Below are 19,190 nucleotides of genomic sequence, written 5' to 3'. Positions count from 1 at the left end.
AGGGAGCATGCCCTCGGCAAAGCACCAATATTATCTGATTAGATTTTAATTAGGGTGGCCGAGCGTTTTAACCGCTGGTGCATGCCTACAATTTTTTGGTCAAATCTGTGGAAATTACCTCCCAGTCTATCTGGGTTCGGACAATGCTAGACCAATGACCTAAAGGACAAACATGGACAGGTTGGAAATCGACCAAAAATTTATTAATAATGAAATAAATAAATAAACATTTTATTTGCTGAGGCAAATAAAGAATTAATTTCAAAGCACAATCAATCAAAATGCCAGGAAAGAGACAAACAGCTGATGCTTATCAGGGGTTGACTTATTTACAGCTAAACACAGATAAGGGTACCCAGCAGATCATTCAGGGGGAGGGGAGGGGGAGAATCGTCTCGCTCACCTGAAAGTCGTCCGTGATGCGAAAACGTCCTGAAAATGCGTGTGTGCGTGTCACGTCTGTCGTCAGCACACAGCTTTGCCGTGCACCCTCTCGCAGGGCATCCTTGAATGCCAGTCGATGGCTGGAGGGCACCGTGATCGTCTGTCACGGGTTTAGACCCTGGTGTTGTTGGTGATCGACCCATGCCTCACTTGCTGGCAGTGCTGCTCACACCCACACGGACACCACACGCTCGCTTGCCGAAGCACTGGGAAGGACGAATTGTCTCTTTGGCCAAGGTTAGACACCCGCTTCTTGGTCGCTTCTCTCGCCCTTTGCTTTTTCCTCTCTCCTTTCGCTTTTCCTCTCCTCACTTTTTCTCTTCGGACTTTTTCTCCTCAGAACATATCTTTCTCTTCAGAACGTCTCTCTCCTCTCAGAATGTCTCTCTTTCACTTTTTAGTCACTTTTATTTATACCTCAGAGCTTCTCTCCTCACAGACATCCTTCTATCACTTTTTCCTCACTTTTTATATCTCGAACATCTCTCCTCACAGAACGTCTCTCCTCACAGAACGTCCCTCTTTTGCTTTTTCCTCACTTTTTTATATCTCAGAATGTCTCTCCTCACAGAACGTAACCCACGCTTTCTCTCGCTTGTTTTTATATCCCCGGGCTATCTCCGTGGGGTGCCGTCCACCCCAAGCTCACCCCGCCCAACTGGGGTACGGTTACCATGATGACCCGTGCGCTCTCAAAAAAGGTGGGCATCGGAGCTCGCAAAAGAATGTTGCTGAGGAAAAAGAGGGTGGGCTTCAGAGCTCATGAAAGACTGTTGCTGAGGCAAAATGAGCGTGGGCCTCAGAGCTCGTGAAATAATGTTGCTGAGGTAAAATGAGGGCGGGCTTCAGAGCTCGTGAAAGAAATGTGTGTGAACGTGTCTGTCGTAAAGAAAAAAGCTTCCCATAAGAGAGGGAATCTATCCTTTACCCTTCTCAATACATCACATTTAAGATTGTATTAGACATGGGGATGGGGCTAATCTGAACATGCATTTAAGGAAATATCTGTCTGAGGACCTGGATGTGTGGATGCATTCATCGGACCGGATTATAAAAGCCGTAACACACACACACACACACACACACACACACACACACACACACACACACACACACACACACACACACACACACACACACACACACACATATATATATATAATCTTCTTCTTCCAGTTGCTCCTGTTAGGGGTCGCCACAGCAGATCATCCGTTATGATCCGCATTATGATTTTGCACAGGTTTTACGCCGGATGCCCTTCCTGACGCAACCCTCATCACCTCTTAAAACACAGGGATATGGTGCACCTATTCTAGCCAGGGCATAAACCAGGCCCAGTAAACTGGAACTCACTTCGTCGACCTCGGAAGGATGACAGGCTGAGTCAACCTCCTGGTGTGTATTAATTCAAGCAGCCAACGGGGCTTGAACTCAGGACCTTTTGGATCCCAAGCCATTACCCTAACCACTATGCCAACACCAGACTTGTGTATATATGTGTATGTGTATGTGTATATATAAGTAGGGTAAGAATACTGATTCTGGCTCACTTTTCCCCATGTAAATGAATGGGGGATTTTCAGCGATTCCCTTTTTTTTTTCCCTAAAAATAAACCCCCTTTTTATCCCAAGGTATATTTATTTGTCTCCCCTTTTAACCTGGAGGTTGAACCTCATTGAATTGAACACCTGGGGGTTGAACAGCTCACTCATTGAACCTATAAAGATTTGTTCATTCTCAAATTCCTTCAATAGTTTAATTTTCTTTGCACAATAATCCCCATCTAAAATATTGACAAACAAAACATTTGAATCTTTATATTTTTGAAGATACCCCTTTTGTGCCATTACGAAATGATAAACTTCTCTTAATGCTCTCATCTGGCCACCTCCTGAGCCACATATCATTTTGAGATTATAGTAAATTGTTTTTTCATTGTTCAATTGATAACCATCAAAGTTTTCAGTCCATTCAAGGATATTCATTTTTTTCTTTACATCCTCTAACTTGCTAGTTTTTAAATTAATTCGCTTATTTGTTTTATTTACCTTTGTTTTAGTTATTTTTTCAATAAGACTTATTTGATTTTTTCACATTCATTATGTTTTCCATTTATATACCAAGACTGAGATTTTCTCCACTCTTTAGTTTGATTAATACTTGGTTTAACCAATTATATATTGTGAAAAAACGCGGCGGTAGCCCTTAAAAAACCCTAACCCATCTTCCCATCGTTAAAACACAATCTATTCTATTCACTCTATCATACAATATCCATATGGAACACAATCTATTCCATTATCTAAAACAAATCTCTTATCATCAAAGGCTCCTAATGCCTTTTTATTTACTTCTTCACTATATATGTTATGTTTATAACTTCTTATTGTATTCATTTTCCTATATTCTTCTTTCTTATTCATCAAACAATTATAATAATTTCTAAAAGTTATTGATTTCTTTATTACATATTTCTTTATTCCCTTTAACCTCTTATCAATCTGTTCACCATACTTATAAGCATATGCCTTTGCTCTCAATCCAATAAACTCACTCATTACTTTTCCACCAACTCATCCTTAAACTTACCAATAACCTTTTCATTCTTTTTGGAAAATAACTCACTCTTCTTGCTGAAATTACTTGTATCATATACTCCAATATTTTTCTTCATATCTTCATAAACATCATCAGTTTTTATATCTAGGATAAAACTATCAGTGTCCATATACAACAATGAAACATTTTCACCATACTCTTTCTTTAAGTCATTATACAAATAATCATACATCAATATCTTTGATAAATCAAGAACTGCTGTTCCAATATAAATTGGTTTATCCATTACAATACTTTCCTTTTTCATATGAATTGCAGAAAAGTTCTCTGAAAAAACCTCTTCTCTCTCAAAACTTGGTTTATTTATCAATCTCGAAGCTTCTTTCCAAGATGTTGCGAATCTAATGTTTTGCCTGTTTCTAACATTTTCCATAGTCTTTCCAAATACAGCATTATTCATTAATTTATAAAAGTCCCCTTCAAATTTTACTTTTGTATTTGCTCTCATATCTGTATTGAATTGAATATACTTTTTCACCCAAGGACTTTCTTTAAACTTTAAAACTCTATGAATTTTAGCTACTCTCAATCCTTCTCTCAAAAACTGTTTTAAGCTTCTCTGATGTAAAACATATCCCTCTTTATCATAGAATGTTGTTAATAACTTTTCTGTTGATTTGCCTTTAATATTAAAACTTTTATGATAATCACTGAACCATTCTTTCTTTGGGGTTTCTTTCTCACATGCAAAAGGAAGGTCTTTATGCTTATTATGAAGAACACTCGGGTACCTCAAATCAACTTCAAAATAATAACCTTCTTCTTCGTCATTCAATTCCTCTTGAGAAGAAATAACAATATTCATCAAAGCCTTTTCATAATCCTTTTCTTCCACCCACTCTAATTTACCATAAGGCAGAGATTGAGACATTGCCCATCCATACAAATTATTAGCATCAAAATACATCAAATAATTACTATCTTTTTCACTATCATAATTTGGGAGATATTTATTATTTGCTTTCGCATATCTTTTTGAACATACTTGTGATATTCCACCTCTCTTGGACTTCTCAATCATCAAAAGCATATCAACATCACTGATTAAATCTATATCTTGTTTTGTCATTTTCAACATTGCACTCCAAGCTAAACCAGGAGCTGTGAAATAGTGGGCAGGGTCTAATCCATAACAATTTTTATTATGACAGAGTGTTCTAAAAGCCTCAAACACATCAGCTAACAATAAAACATCTGTTTTTAGATATAAATCATGATATTCTCCAAGGTTCTTTATCTTAAATATTTTCCAAATTTCTTGTGCGTGTTTATATTCCTTATCACTTATCTCTTCTTCATAAAGGTTATTATAGAAACTTTCTTTTGAAGGAAGTTGTGTTTCTTTAAATCTCATAAATGAATCCATATAATCATAAGGATAAATTCCCTTACTTGTAAGAATTTTCTCTTTACTTTGAATTTCATTCCTTGTTTGAATTTCCTCTCTCGTAAGAATTCCTTCTTTAATCAGAATTTCATCTTTAATCTGAATTTCCTCTTTAGTTCAAATTTTCTTTATAATTAGAATTTCATCTTCAGTTAGAATTTCTTCATTAATTAGAGTTTCCTCTTTACTTTGAATTCTCTCTTTAATCTGAATTTCCTCTTTAGTGAGAATTTCCTCTTTTGGAAAGAATGAATTAAGATTTGGAAAAGAGTCCGTGGAGCTTAGATTTGATGCGAGGTAGGCTAGTGGTGTTCCCATAAACTTGTAAGAATCTAGAAACCTAATACGAGTTAAAGGTTTTGTGAATATCATTTTTGAAAATGAAATATACTTTTGACTTGTGTTTGTTATAGCAGAAATATTCCCTGGTGTTTTTGAAAGTTCATTTATAAATAGATGTGTATCATAGTTGGTGCTGTTGTGAAGAAAGACTGGAATAAAAGAAGGTAATTTATAATTAAGATTACAACAGGAATGAGCGGGACCTCTATATTTACCAGTAAGATTACAATGGTCTCTAACTTTAGACTCCTTAATTTCCCCCTCACAAATATGACAGATATTGTTTATTCTAAATTCTAATTTTTCTTCTTTGGTTAATTTCATCGGTTCATTTGTTTCTTTCATTAATTTAGTGAGTCTTATACAATCCTTTTCTAATCGTTTTACAAACTCTTGTGAAGCATTTTTTCCACGATAATGTTCAAGTTTGTTATACTTTTCTCCAACAGATGATTTGATATAATAACAGAAACCACAAGGAATATGTTTTTGATATTTATTTGTATATGGTTCTTTTGGATTAGGAGAAGCAGTATTTATCTTTTTAAGGATACATTCAAAATCAGCGTATATCACAAATGGGTGCATGATAGATTTATTATAATCTTCAAAAGAAATCTTTTCACCAGGTTTAGGCATTGTAATTACAGCTGATTTATGATTACTACAATATTTTGAATGTTGTTCTAATCGTTCTTTTGTATGAAATGAATTAAGACATCGCTTACAAGGATATATTTTGTTTGCTGTTCTGAATACCTGAGAAGAGATTAATCTTGATAAATTATTGATGTATGTGTAATGTGAATTCTTTCCAACACTAAAATATAAAAGGTCAATGTGTGTTTCTTCATTTTTATAGTTGTTTGAAATTTTTAATATTTGAACTTTGTTTGTATCCGTTAATCCATATACATTAATAGAAAGATTATTCTTTTTCTCAAATTTAGGAATATCTGTTAGTGGCATTGGGAATTTAAAATCTTTAATGTCCAAGGTATTCTCATATTTCATATATTGTTTTACTCTTTCTGAATTACATTTTGGTGGATGAAAGTGAGCAAGAACAGACCAGAGAAAACATTTATTATCATTGTTCTTAATATTAACAACTGCCTTCTTTAGTTTTATTTCTTTTGGTAATTCAATATAAGAAGAAGCTTTAAGAGGGTTTGATTTTAGAATGTGTATATCTAAAAAGATGATTTTTTAATATTGAATCCACTTCCTACCACTGTATTATCAACATCCTCCTCTTGTCTTGATAGTTCTTCATAAACCCCACTATTCAAAAAATCTTGAAATGATGTTATAAAATGAAGACCTGTTCTCATATAAGGAGTATGTTCTTCATCTTGTCTTTTCATATTCATTTTCACTCCCATATAAAACTTTAAAGTTTTCATTTCTTTTAATGTCTTTTTAATAAATTTTTCAACATCGGGTTTCACTATTTCAATTGATTCAGCTATTGATGATGGACCGGGTTCTCCAAATTGAAAAATCCTTATTTTTATATGCCCTTTAAATGCCCCATCAGTGTTTTTAATATAATAGTCTCCCTTTACTTTAAACTCATTTTTCTTGTGTTTTTGTGATTGAAGATGTTTATTATAACTACTCTTCAAAACATCCTTTGAACAGATATCACAATGTTTTCTTTCCAACTCAAGAGGAGATATTTGATGAAATAGATTAAATGTGTGTTTGTTGGTTCGGAGGTGTTTTCTATAATGTTTATATTCGTGATTACAAACATCGCAGTACGTTGTATTCACCATATTTATAGAATAAAACTTTGCTTAAACTAAAATTTTCTTGATGAAAATTTCGTTTAATTTATAGGTGAATCTGTGCTTAAAAACATTTTATCCTCCAACTTTTTCACTTAATAAATACAATGTTTCAAGACACAAAAGACAAGTTTCAATCAATCTCTTCATCTGTTAAAGATACTGAGAAATATGTCAAGGATGTAAAATTGAACAAAGATAAATATAACAACTATTGGATAAAAACTATTATGGTAAATAATATGAGTTCTTCAATTTCCTTCAGTGGAAGGGCTTTTAGTATACCTGGTAGAACATCAATTAAAGTATCTCTAACAAAAGTTTCTCCTCTCCTTCTAGTAATATATTCAAAACTAGAAAAAGCAATGAAACAAGAAAAAGTATCAAAGAACAAAAACCTTATGGATGAAGCTTTAGAAAGAAAAGATAAGACCATCTGTAATATGCAAGGAGAAATTTGTATTTTTTTCAACAACCCTAAAGATGTAAATCCTGATGAAATAAAGGATGTTAATATATCAGGTGAAATGACATTTCGTTCAATAGTAGTTAACGATAATTTTAAAATTACCTTTAATATAAAAAATGTTGTCGTTGAATCTGATAATGAAAAAAAGTATATCGATATCGATGGTAATATACAACTGAAAGTATAGATGAATTTCAGTTTAAGTAAAGTTTTACTTTATAAATATGCTCGACTTTCCTGATTCTTCATATGACAAATTTGAGAATTGTCCTGCGTGTGAAAGAGGGGGATTAAACACAGAGTCAAAAGCCTATAAACAATGTATATTCTGTGATTATCTTCTAATTAATGATAATAAAAAATATAAAAAGGAAAATAATTCTTTTAGATTTACACCAAAAATGAATTACTTTACAAGATTGATTAGAGAAATGAATGTAAAGTATGAGGGTGATAACACACCTTTCCTTACAAGGAAAGAAACTGAACGTAAAAGAGAAATGTTCAAAGGATTGTTGTTATATATTATTCATGGATGTAATTTTCAGGGAAATATCAACACAAGATATTGTATAAATAAAATAATGGATTAGCTTGAAATTAAACCTGAACTTAGGATAAAATATAGAGTTTCTAAAAAAGCCAATAATAAATTAAATAACTTGTTTTCTAAATATATAAATGAATGATTTTTTACCTATTTGGGAAAATAAGATAAAATTTAACAACCATAAAAATCTCCCAAATTCATTAAGATGTCTCATAGTTGGTTCAAGTGGATGTGGAAAAACGTGCTTACTTTTAAAAATGCTCCTCACTCCCAACTTTTTAGATTATGATAATTTAATAATTTTCACAAAGTCGAGTTTTCAACCAGAGTATCAACTACTCTCACAAGGTTTTAATGCTGGTCTTCAAAAAGAAGATATAATCGGTTTATTTAAACGTCAAAAAAACCTAAATGATTATAACATTGAAGATATAATTCAACTATTTTGTGATACACAGAGATGTAAAAAGAAATCAAATCCTATAACTTGTATTCTTAGTGATAATACGGATGATATACCGTCTCCCCAAGATTTGGATAAATCAAAAAGGAACCTCGTTATCTTTGATGATTGTGTTAATGAGAGAAACCAAACGGTAATGGACAGATACTACACAAGAGGGAGACATTCTTCTTGTAATTGTATTTATCTTAGTCAATCGTACTTTCAACTTCCTCGTCGTTCCATCAGAAACAATGCTAATACTTTTATTTTATTCAAGTTAAATTCAATAGATATCAATAATTTTTGGAGAGATAATTGTTCTACATTATGTAGTAAAAAGAAATTTGAGGATTACATGAAGCACACGACTGAAAAATATAAATATATTGTTGTGAAACAAGATGAGATATTAAGGGATATATTTTTTGTTTTATAAACAATTACATATATAAATGACAACTATTATTATAAATCTTGTGGGTAAATCTGCTTCTGGAAAAAACTTTCATAAATCAAGGTTCTTGTGTAGTACAAATGAGAATATTGTAAATTTACTTAAAAAACACCCCGTGATACGCATTGTATCAACAACAACTAGAGCAATAAGACCTGGAGAAATAAAAGGTGAAGATTATCACTATATTTCAGTGGAGGAACATATGCGATTGAGGAATGAAGGACAAATATTTGAGGAGGTTTCTCTTGGTACAACAAAATATTCACATTGTAAGAGTGAGTTAAGGAAACTAAAATCTGGTGGTGTTGGGATATTAGAAACTAATCCAGAAGGAACGAGACAAATTATTAAATATCTGAGCGGGGTGAAGATTTTATCATTCGGTTTTGATGTTGATGAAGAAACTCAACGCAAACGTATGAAAAGCAGAGATGCAAGGATTAGTGAAGAAGAAATTACAACTCGCATTAATGTTAATAATGAATTTGATGAAATATTTAAAGAAAAGGATTTATTTGAACACATCTACTTGAATGATGAAGAAAAGGAAAATTTCCCTGTTAATCTTTACAATTCATAAAATGATATTTTACAATAAATAAATGGATACAAAAGAAAGAGCAAGAAGATTTAAGGAACATCAAGAGTTGGTTTCAAAAGTTGTAAAACAGCAGGAAGACATAAAGAAGAAACGCAGACAGTAACTAACGGGCGAAGAAGTATTTGAAAGAAAACAAGAGAAATTTTTTAAACCACTTTTAAAAACTTCCCAAGAAAAAATGAAAGATGTTTCCACAGTTCCCACAGTAGAATATACTCCCAGAAAGCTCCAAATGTTAAAAGATTTCAGTCAAATGACGGAGGAAGAATTAGAGCATATTGGAGAATTAGAATATGATGAAGGTTTATTTCAACAACTGGAAGAGATTAATCAACCCCCTGATTATATTGTGAATGCTGTTCAAAACAATGAATATTCAGCGGATTCAAAAACCAAAGCAGGACTCATTCCAACAGAACAACCAGCAATATTTCATCTTGTTCAAGAAAAGGTATTGATATTTAATGATGAATTAAGGTTCTTAAGTTCTGCTCAACCCCCTGTTAAACTAACTCCGAGATTAATATTTCTTATCACAAAAGATGGAAGACAAGGTTCAACTGTGAGGGATGAATCAAAGTATATTGATAAACCATTGGATATGGAAAATAATGATGATAGAGTATATATTGATTTGCTGAACACTCTAAATTATAAGGTTATTCTTTCTGGTAAAAGTAGGAAGAATGAGAAGGAGAAACACATTATTCAGGCTTTAAGTATCCTTGGTTCAGGTATTAGTTTTCTTCCAAATGACCCATCGCAATTAGTTAATAGACTGTTATTGTTGTTAGGCAGTAAGAAGGCTGGAAATAACAATTGTTTTAATGAAGCATCAGCCATTTTAGACCAGTTGATGAACATGAAAATAATTAATAAATGTCAATATAAAGACATTTTATCTCATATTAAATAAGATGAGAAGCACAATCCTGAGTTTTAATTTCACAACAAGCGACCACACATCTTCATTCCCATACCCACGACAACTTGACACAACAAAAGAATATGAGGCATCTTTATTGTCCATGGAAACTTATAATACCTTGTTTAATATAACCGAGAAAAATGACAAGTTTAGTTTTAATCCGGGAAGTGGATACAAAACGATAACAGTCTCACCCGTAGCATACGAGATTTCTCAAATATCTTCCGAAAATGCTCGTCTTATGAAAGAACAGGGTGATGAACCAAAAAATATTGTTATAAACATTCAAAAACATACTTCAAAATCAACGATTAAAGTTAAACACAACTACAAGGTTGATTTCACAATTGATAATTCATTTCGAGAGTTATTGGGTTTCTCCTCAAAAAAGATTGAAACTAATGGGACGTTTTACAGTGATAATGTCATTCAAATATCCTCAGGAATAAATTCGGTTTTAATTCACTGTGATTTGATTGATGGTGCTTATAATGATGGAAAAAAAACAAATACAATATTTTCATTCAGCGCATACTCAACCCCAATTGGTTATAAATTCAATATGGAACCTAAAAATTTGGTTTATCTACCTGTGTCAGGAAAAACCATACACAGAGTAAATTTTAGGATAACCGACCAAGATAATCGTGTGATTTCTTTTAATGGAGAAGTTATATCCATCAGAATTCACCTACGTGAAGTTTTTCAATAAATAAATACGATGGTTATTGTGAGGAAACACGAGTTGGGAAAATATAAAATAATTACAGGGGATGGGATGTTCCTTTCCCCGTACTACAAGGGTGAAGGTATGTATCTTGGTAGAGGATACTATAAACCTAAGAGACAAAGGGGTGTCGGACATCAATTTAGAGGAGATGGGATAATTGATACTCTCATGGGCATTGGTTCAACTATTCTTAAACATAAAGACCTAATTGGTTCAACTGCTTCTGCTGTGGGAAATGTAGCAGGTGCTGTAAAGAGTATAAAAGATGCTCAGAAGGAATCTCATAAATTACAAGCAATAAAAGAAATTAAGAAAGGTAAAACTCAGTTGTCCTCCCAAGAACGACAGAAAATAATTCAAATACTTGGATCAGGGTTTCAAAAGTTTTAACATCTTTTTTCCGAAATAAATACAAGTATGGAAGCAATTGATAGTATCTATGATTTGGATGATACTATTATTATCTCAAACTCCACTAAAAAAGAAGATTACTTCAAGGTAAATGCAATAACTGGAACAGACTGGAATACAAATGGTACAAAAAGTTTTGAAATAAATAATCAACAAACCTATTTGAATCTCTCCGAAAGTTTCTTGTTGTGTAAATTTAAATTCACTAAGGCTGGGAATAACACAAATGCTACACTTGTAAATGATTTCTTCTGGAAAATGTTTGATAGTGTGCGATTGTATATTGGAACACAAGAAGTTGAAGCGGTTGATTATGTCTCTGCTGTATCTGAAATGATGAAATTTACACTCTATACATTCAGTGATAGAATGGGAAAGGGGTCTGTCGAAGGTTTTATTCCTGATATGTCAACGGGAACAAACACAGACCCTGGATATATTCAAAGGAAAGGAATGTATAATGATGATACAAAAGCAGAAAATAGTTTTACTGTGGCAGTTCCTCTTAAAGGTATATTTGGATTTTGTGATTATGATAAAGTTCTGTATGGTCTTAAAATTAGATTTCAACTACAAAGGAATGATAATGAAAATAGATTGCTTTTTGGTGTTGGTAGTGCTTTTGGTGAACAGAATAAATTTGTAATTGAGGAGATGAGTTGGTATATCAGTGAATATACTCCTAATCTTAAAACAGAAGAGATGTTGAATCGAAGACTTAACTCAAAGAAACCACTCAGTGTATCATACCTCAAAAGAAGATGTCAACACGTTAAACTCAATCAAACTACTTACACGTGGAATTTGGGTGTTCTGGAAGGAAAGCCACGATATCTGTGGATGATTTTTAAAAAGCCAGATGGTGATACTGCGACTGATAAGAATAATGCATTGAGTGATAATGCTAAGGTGAAACAACTTCGCGTTTCTCTAGATGGAACATTTTATCCACGAGATAGATTGGAAATTAATTGGGAAAAAAATGATTTTGCTGAAGCATACGAGTCTTACCAAAAGGTGTGTGAAAGTAATGGAAATAAAGAACCTATTTTGGATATGACAGCATTTAAAAGTTTGTATACAATCTATGCGTTTGACCTGAGCGCTCAAAAGGAAACTATAAAGTCTAATCGAGTGGATACTTCCCTATACATTGAAAGAGGAGAGAGTGAAGAAGTTGATACATATTGTTTGCTTTTGGAAGAAACAGAATTGCAGATTAATACAGATAATGGTGTGATGATTAGTCTCACATAATTTTTTGTTAAATAAATGAGTGGCAAAGTACCAACTGGGGTATATGTTAATCAAATCAATCTTCATAAACTATCATCTTGTGTTCAAAATCAAAAGCCTTGTACGATTAACGTTAATACAATTCAGAGAAAAGGAGCAGTAAGAATTGATGTTTTGCTCACAAGAGAACAGGTTAAAATCTTGAATGACACTGGCTCACTTAAAATTAAAATAACAAAACCAACGTTGAAAAAATATTCAATAAGAGAGACGAGTGGAGGATTTCTCCCATTTCTAATTCCTTTATTTGCTGGTTTAAGTGCGGTTGGAGCATTGACGGGTGGTATTTCAACAGCGGTGAAAACTGCCAACGAAAGGAAGGCTCAACTCCAGGCTCAAAAAGAATTGGAAAGACATAACAAAGAGTTGGAGAAACAAATTAGTGGAAGTGGTGTAATTGTAGATTTTGCTGAAAAACTTGAAGGTCTGCCTGATAAAGCGAGATTGTTAGTTGGAGATATGCTTTCTTCTATAGCACAAGCAGGTGTAAAATTAACGAAAAGAGGTAATGGATTATATCTTTCTAATAAATAAATGAGCATTGATGAGTGGTTCAAAGAATTTGGAAAGAATACAACATCAAATTTACAACTTGCCAAATATTGTAAGAAATTAAAAATTCATAATGTGGTTATTTGTATGAGAGATGAATTAACAAATGTGCCGAAACATACAAAGAATATTATTATGAACTTAGAAGATAATGATGGGAACGGTTCTCATTGGGTTTGTATTTTTAATCGTCAAGACAAATATTATTTTGATAGTTTTGGTCTTCCACCACCTGTTGAAGTCATAAAATTCTTACAGAATGGTGTTTATCAAACATTTCAAGTCCAAGAATTAAATTCCAAGTGTTGTGGTCAATTATGTCTATATGTGTTATTTAAACTCAACAAAAATAAAAAATTTTATGATATTATTTTTAATCTAATATAAATGACTTATGTTGGTAAAGATGGTTCTATCTTTGGTGTATCTCAAGAACTGGATATTGATTTGTCAAATTATTATACAAAGGCACAGGCTGAACGACATAAATAAAATATAAACAAAAATATTAACATGAAAAATGCTTATAAATTAAAAAATTATCCAACCCCGACTGACGCGAATGACTTGGTGAGATTAAGCGATTTATCACAATATATATACTTGAATAAAACGGCTGTGTATTCCAAAGATACAGAAGTGTTGATATTATCTCCAGGTCATACAGAATTCAGAGTTCGAATTAAAATAAATTTTTATAAAGAAGGGCGTATCGTTTGTATGAGAATAGAACAATGGGGGTATGATATGAATGATTTAGGGTATAATTGGTCATTTAAAATTAACCTCGAAGACCTGGAACAATTAAATCAGTCTCGTAAGGAAGAATATTATGCACTTGGTATCGAGAATGAGTTTTGTGGAGCCACGATTAGTAAACAACAAATAAAAGAATTTAATAAGGGTAAATATAATAATGGTTTTGCCCTTGTTTATCTCATGAAAACATAAAAAACAGGATTATATATAATAAGTAAGGAAATACAAAATGATTTAACTATGGGAAGATGGGGAGGTGTTTCGTGCCATAATATTATTCTAACATATATTTCTAATACATAAATGACAGCAAGAAGGCTTCAAGAAAATTATCATTTCTGTGTCCAAGCATACCTTCAAGAAAAGGGTATTCGTTATTTTAATAAATATGTTCTACAACATAAGAATGAGGTATTTTCAATAAAAGATTGGCATTATGCTGATGTTGATAAACCGACAACTTTAGATTTAATTAGATTGTTAAATAATGAAAAAATTAGAAGGTTAAGAAAAGGTAAGGCTCTTTTAGAAATTCAAAAGAAATTTTATTGGTTTCCTGTTGTAAAAAAAATTATTTTGGATACAGGAATAACAAGAAATCCTGATGAATATATGTATAATATTCTATGGGGTGTAAACGATTCAAGGATAGTAAGGGATGAGGAAGGAGTTGAAGAAGAGAGGGAAGAGGAGGAAAAGGAGAAGGAGGAGAGGGAGAAGAAAGAGAAGGAGGAAAAGGAGAAGAGAGAGAAGGAGGAAAGAGAGAATAGAGAGAGGGAGGAAAGAGAGAATAGAGAGAGGGAGGAAAGAGAGAAGAGAGATAGGGAGAAGAAAGAGAAGGAGGAAAAGGAGAAGAGAGAGAAGGAGGAAAGAGAGAATAGAGAGAGGGAGGAAAGAGAGAAGAGAGAGAGGGAGAAGAAAGAGAAGGAGGAAAAGGAGAAGAGAGAGAAGGAGGAAAGAGAGAATAGAGAGAGGGAGGAAAGAGAGAGAATGAATAAATATCAAAATATGGAAACCAGTGAGATTCAAAAAAGATTGGTGGTATTACAGAAAATAACTCAACCCACCGAGGAGGAAAACAAAGAATTGACAAGTCTATTTGCAATACTTTCGACAAGACTATTAGCATCGACAAGATATGGATTTTAATTCAAGTTTTTCATTTTTTTTTTTCTTAAATAAATGGAGGAGAGAGTGAAGGCGTTTCTAAGGATTCTTTATGTTTCAAAAATCAAGATTCAAATGTGCATGTTGGAAACTAAAAATGTTTTTGCACTCTGCAGGAATTTTTCTCATAAATAAATGAGTTATTGTCTCAAATGTAAAAAGAAAACTAATACTAAAAATATTTCATATATTAAAAGTAAAAATAACAGGGTTATACAAAAAGGTATATGTTCGGTGTGTGGTTCAAAAAAAAATCAATTTATCTCCAAACACAAACTCGGAGGAGATATACAAAAGTTTTTATCAGGAAGTAAATTTACAACTACTGGAATACCAGGGGAATTACATCTACCAGGGTATTCTTTCTGTGGTCCAGGCACAAACTTGGATAAAAGATTAGATGAGGCAGACAATCCTAAATCCTGGAGTAAGCCCATCAATAGAGTTGATGAAGTGTGCATGAGACACGATATTGATTATGGGAATACCACAACGTTGGAAGAAAAGCATGAAGCCGTTAGAGAAATGTTGTGTAATTTGTCTCTGATACAAAATCCAACCTTGAGAGAAAAAGTTGATAGGTTCATCGTGAAGAAGATGATTAGTGCTAAATTGAAACTTGGACTTGGAAATTCAAAAAACTTATAGGCTCTAATGATGCCATTAAGACTGAAGAGCAATTAGCTGATGAATTACATAAACCAATATTCACAAAGTTTCAGAGAAGGAAAGTTTATTCCAAGGAAGTTGATTATATCTGGTCTGCTGATTTGATTGAACTCAATAATGATAAGGGGTACAAGTATGCTTTAACCGTTATTGATTTGAGGAGTAGATATGCGTGGGTTGTCCCTTTAAAAAACAAAACAGGTAATACTCTTATGTTAGCTTTTCAACAGATATTTAATAAAAGTAAGAGAAAACCTAAAAAATTGTGGACTGATGAGGGTAGAGAGTTTTATAACAAGACGTTTATGAATTTTCTAAAAAATAACAGTATTACATTATACAGTACCTTTAATGAAGGGAAGGCAGTTGTTGTTGAACGTTTTAATCGTACCTTAAAAGAGAGACTACATAAAAAATTCACACAACTCGGTTCACAACAATGGTCATCTTTTATTCAGGATATTGTGGATAAGTATAATGACACGATTCACACGTCAACAAATATGAAACCATCAGAAACATTTACAAAATTAAAATATGAAAAAGAGATTAATGTCAGAAAACCTAAGTTCAAAGTTGGTGATATCGTAAGAATATATAGGTGGAAATCTCATTTTGAAAAGGGTTTTACTGAACGATGGACGAAAGAACTTTTTAAAATTGTTGATGTAATAGATACGGTTCCTTGGACTTATAAAATATATGATTTGGAAGGGGAAGAGATTTTAGGTTCATTTTATTCACAGGAATTACAAAAGACAAAACTAAGCAGATAATACACCTTTGTGGACACTAGAGGGACAAGTCCGAGGTGTATTACAGTATATAATGTGTGTCAAGGGGGACGTTCTTAGATCTGTGAACCCCAAACACAGAATCCTCAACTGAATAGTCAAGGTTTAACTTTTGTTTGCGTGTGTGTGTGTGCAATGGGAGCAATAGGTTGGCGCTTCACTCCCTCCTACTATACACCGTTGTGGACACTCGAGGGCCAAGTCCGAGGTGTATAACAGTATATAATGTGTGTCAAGGGCTGGACGTTCTTAGATCTGTGAACCCCAAACACAGAATCCTCAACTGAATAGTCAAGGCTTAACTTTTGTTTGTTGATGTGTATGTGTGTGTGTGTGTCCCAACCCTCACTTTCAAAATCTCAACCCCAACCCTCACATTCAAAATCTCAACCCCAACTCAATCCTCACCCAACACAATGTCTTTTTCAAAATGAGATTTCTACCTATATATCTATATATATTTTACGTTTTTTTTTTTTTCTCTTCTTCCAATTCTGTCTTTTAAGGCTTTCAGGTTTGATAACATAGAAAGAGGGAGTAAGAACTTTCTTGATAGGTTTAAATCCCAAAGAGTGGTAGCATTTCAAGTCTTCAAAATAAACCCAACTTTCCAAGTCTCCAAGGTAGTTATTTAAACCATCAAGGCAGAACTCATTTACTGATTTTTTCAAAATTTGTGAGTCTCCAAGGTAGTTCCCATATTTAGAACCATCTTGGCAGAACCCTTTTCCTGAGTCTCCAAGGTAGTTATTTAAACCATCAAGGCAGAACTCATTTACTGATTTTTTTCAAAATTTGTGAGTCTCCAAGGTAAAACTTGTATTCTGACTCATCAACGTATAACTTGTTCAGTGGGTATTGTCTTGATAACTCACAATGAGTACTATTGCTGTAAAACTCTTTTTCAGGATTTTGCTGGTCTCCAAGGTATAACTCTTTGGTTGGGTCATCAAGGACGAACTCGTTCTGTGGGTCTTGGTCGCTCATAAGGTCTTCAACCAAGCCAACAATTTCGCTCCAAGTTGTAGCAAAAGCAGTATTTTCATTTCGTATTTCAGACACAATTTCCTGTGAGAGGAAATAATAATGTATTAATTAAGTTATTTAATTATTAAATGAGTATGCTTCAATCAAAGTTTGAAAATAGGAAAATAAAAATCTTACCTCAACAGATAAGAGGTTTGAATCCAGTTCATCAACTTGAAGGTTTAGTTCCATACAAGACAGAGTTCCAAGGAACACCAAAGTCATCCCACTCAAGGTCTTGCTCGTTCTGTAGGTCTTGGTCGCTCACAAGGTCTTCAACCAAGTCAACAATTTCGCCCCAAGTTGTAGCAAAAGCAGTATTTTCTTTTCGTATTTCAGACACAATTTCCTGTGAGAGAAAATAATAATGTATTAATTAAGTTATTTAATTATTAAATGAGTATGCTTCAATCAAAGTTTGAAAATAGGAAAATAAAAATCTTACCTCAACAGATAAGAGGTTTGAATCCAGTTCATGAACTTGAAGGTTTAGTTCCATACAAGACAAAGAGTTCCAAGGAACACCAAAGTCATCCCACTCAAGGTCTTGGTCGCTCATAAGGTCTTCAACCAAGCCAACAATTTCCCCCCAAGTTGTAGCAAAAGCAGTATTTTCATTTTGTATTTCAGATACAATTTCCTGTGAGAGAAAATAATAATGTATTAATTAAGTTATTTAATTATTAAATGAGTATGCTTCAATCAAAGTTTGAAAATAGGAAAATAAAAATCTTACCTCAACAGATAAGAGGTTTGAATCCAGTTCATCAACTTGAAAGTTTAGTTCCATACAAGACAGAGAGTTCCAGGCAAGCACACAGCACACCATTGCCAGCAAAAACAAATGTTTAAAATGGAGCCTGGGCTTGAAGCTTTTATAGAGAAAGACTGGTGGGTGTGGTTTCCTTTGGAAATTCCCTGGGCAAGCCTAGGCAAGCCTTCATTGGGAAATTTTTCAAAACCATAACATCCTGTAATTTTCTAGTGATTTCTTTGTGAGTCAGAGATGAACTGGAAATGATGTAAGAGTGGGCGGGGCTTAGCAAAAGTAGGCGGGGCTTAGGAAAAGTGGGCGTGGCTTTGAAAAAATACCTTATGAAAAGTGGACGGAGCTTAGCAAAGTGGGCGGGGCTTAGAAAAAGTGGGCGTGGCTTTTAAAAATACCTCACAAAAAAGTGGGTGGAGCTTAGCAAAAGTGGGCGGGGCTTAGGAAAAGTGGGCGTGGCTTAGAAAAACCTCATGAAAAGTGGGCGGAGCTTAGCAAAGTGGGCGGGGCTTAGAAAAGTGGGCGTGGCTTAGAAAAAAAACCTCACAAAAAGTGGGTGGAGCTTAGCAAAAGTGGGCGGGGCTTAGGAAAAGTGGGCGTGGTTTAGGAAAAGTGGGCGTGGCTTAGGAAAAATACCTCATGAAAAGTGGGCGGAGCTTAGCAAAGTGGGCGGGGCTTAGAAAAGTGGGCGTGGCTTAGAAAAAATACCTCACAAAAAGTGGGTGGAGCTTAGCAGAAGTGGGCGGGGCTTAGGAAAAGTGGGCGTGGCTTAGGAAAAGTGGGCGTGGCTTTGAAAAAAATACCTCATGAAAAGTGGGCAGAGTTTAGCAAAGTGGGTGGGGGTTAGAAAAGTGGGCGTGGCTTAGAGAAAAATACCTCACAAAAAGTGGGTGGAGCTTAGAAAAGTGGGCGGGGGTTACAAAAGTGGGCGTGGCTTAGGAAAAGTGGGCGTGGCTTAGAAAAAATACCTCATGAAAAGTGGGC

At 33.8% G+C, this 19,190-nt stretch overlaps 1 protein-coding gene and 1 long non-coding RNA gene across 3 annotated transcripts in view; one reads left to right on the top strand and one right to left on the bottom strand.

Annotated features, from left to right (window-relative positions):
- LOC147035849 (extracellular calcium-sensing receptor-like) overlaps positions 1 to 19,190 on the top strand; it is an 85,060-nt gene that overhangs the window by 51,327 nt on the left and 14,543 nt on the right. Inside the window, exon 4 of one of the 2 annotated variants that reach the window (XR_015049062.1) lies at positions 500 to 681. The exons of the other annotated variant lie outside the window; for it this stretch is intronic. The gene's annotated coding sequence lies outside the window, so the exon portion shown is untranslated. The remainder of the gene's footprint in view (positions 1 to 499; positions 682 to 19,190) is intronic. 2 annotated transcript variants of the gene reach the window in all.
- Positions 16,055 to 17,921, bottom strand: LOC147035850 (uncharacterized). Its single transcript, XR_015049635.1, has 2 exons — positions 17,579 to 17,921; positions 16,055 to 17,482 (listed from the first exon to the last, which is right to left on the bottom strand). It is a non-coding gene; the product is annotated as an uncharacterized LOC147035850 (long non-coding RNA).

This window comes from Eptatretus burgeri, chromosome 1, assembly GCF_056783735.1.
Source record: "Eptatretus burgeri isolate ZD-2024b chromosome 1, Ebu_testis_v1, whole genome shotgun sequence".
In the NCBI taxonomy this organism is placed as follows: domain Eukaryota; kingdom Metazoa; phylum Chordata; class Myxini; order Myxiniformes; family Myxinidae; genus Eptatretus; species Eptatretus burgeri.
Note: the sequence above shows the minus strand (reverse complement) of the source record. Positions and strands in the feature narration are given on the sequence as shown.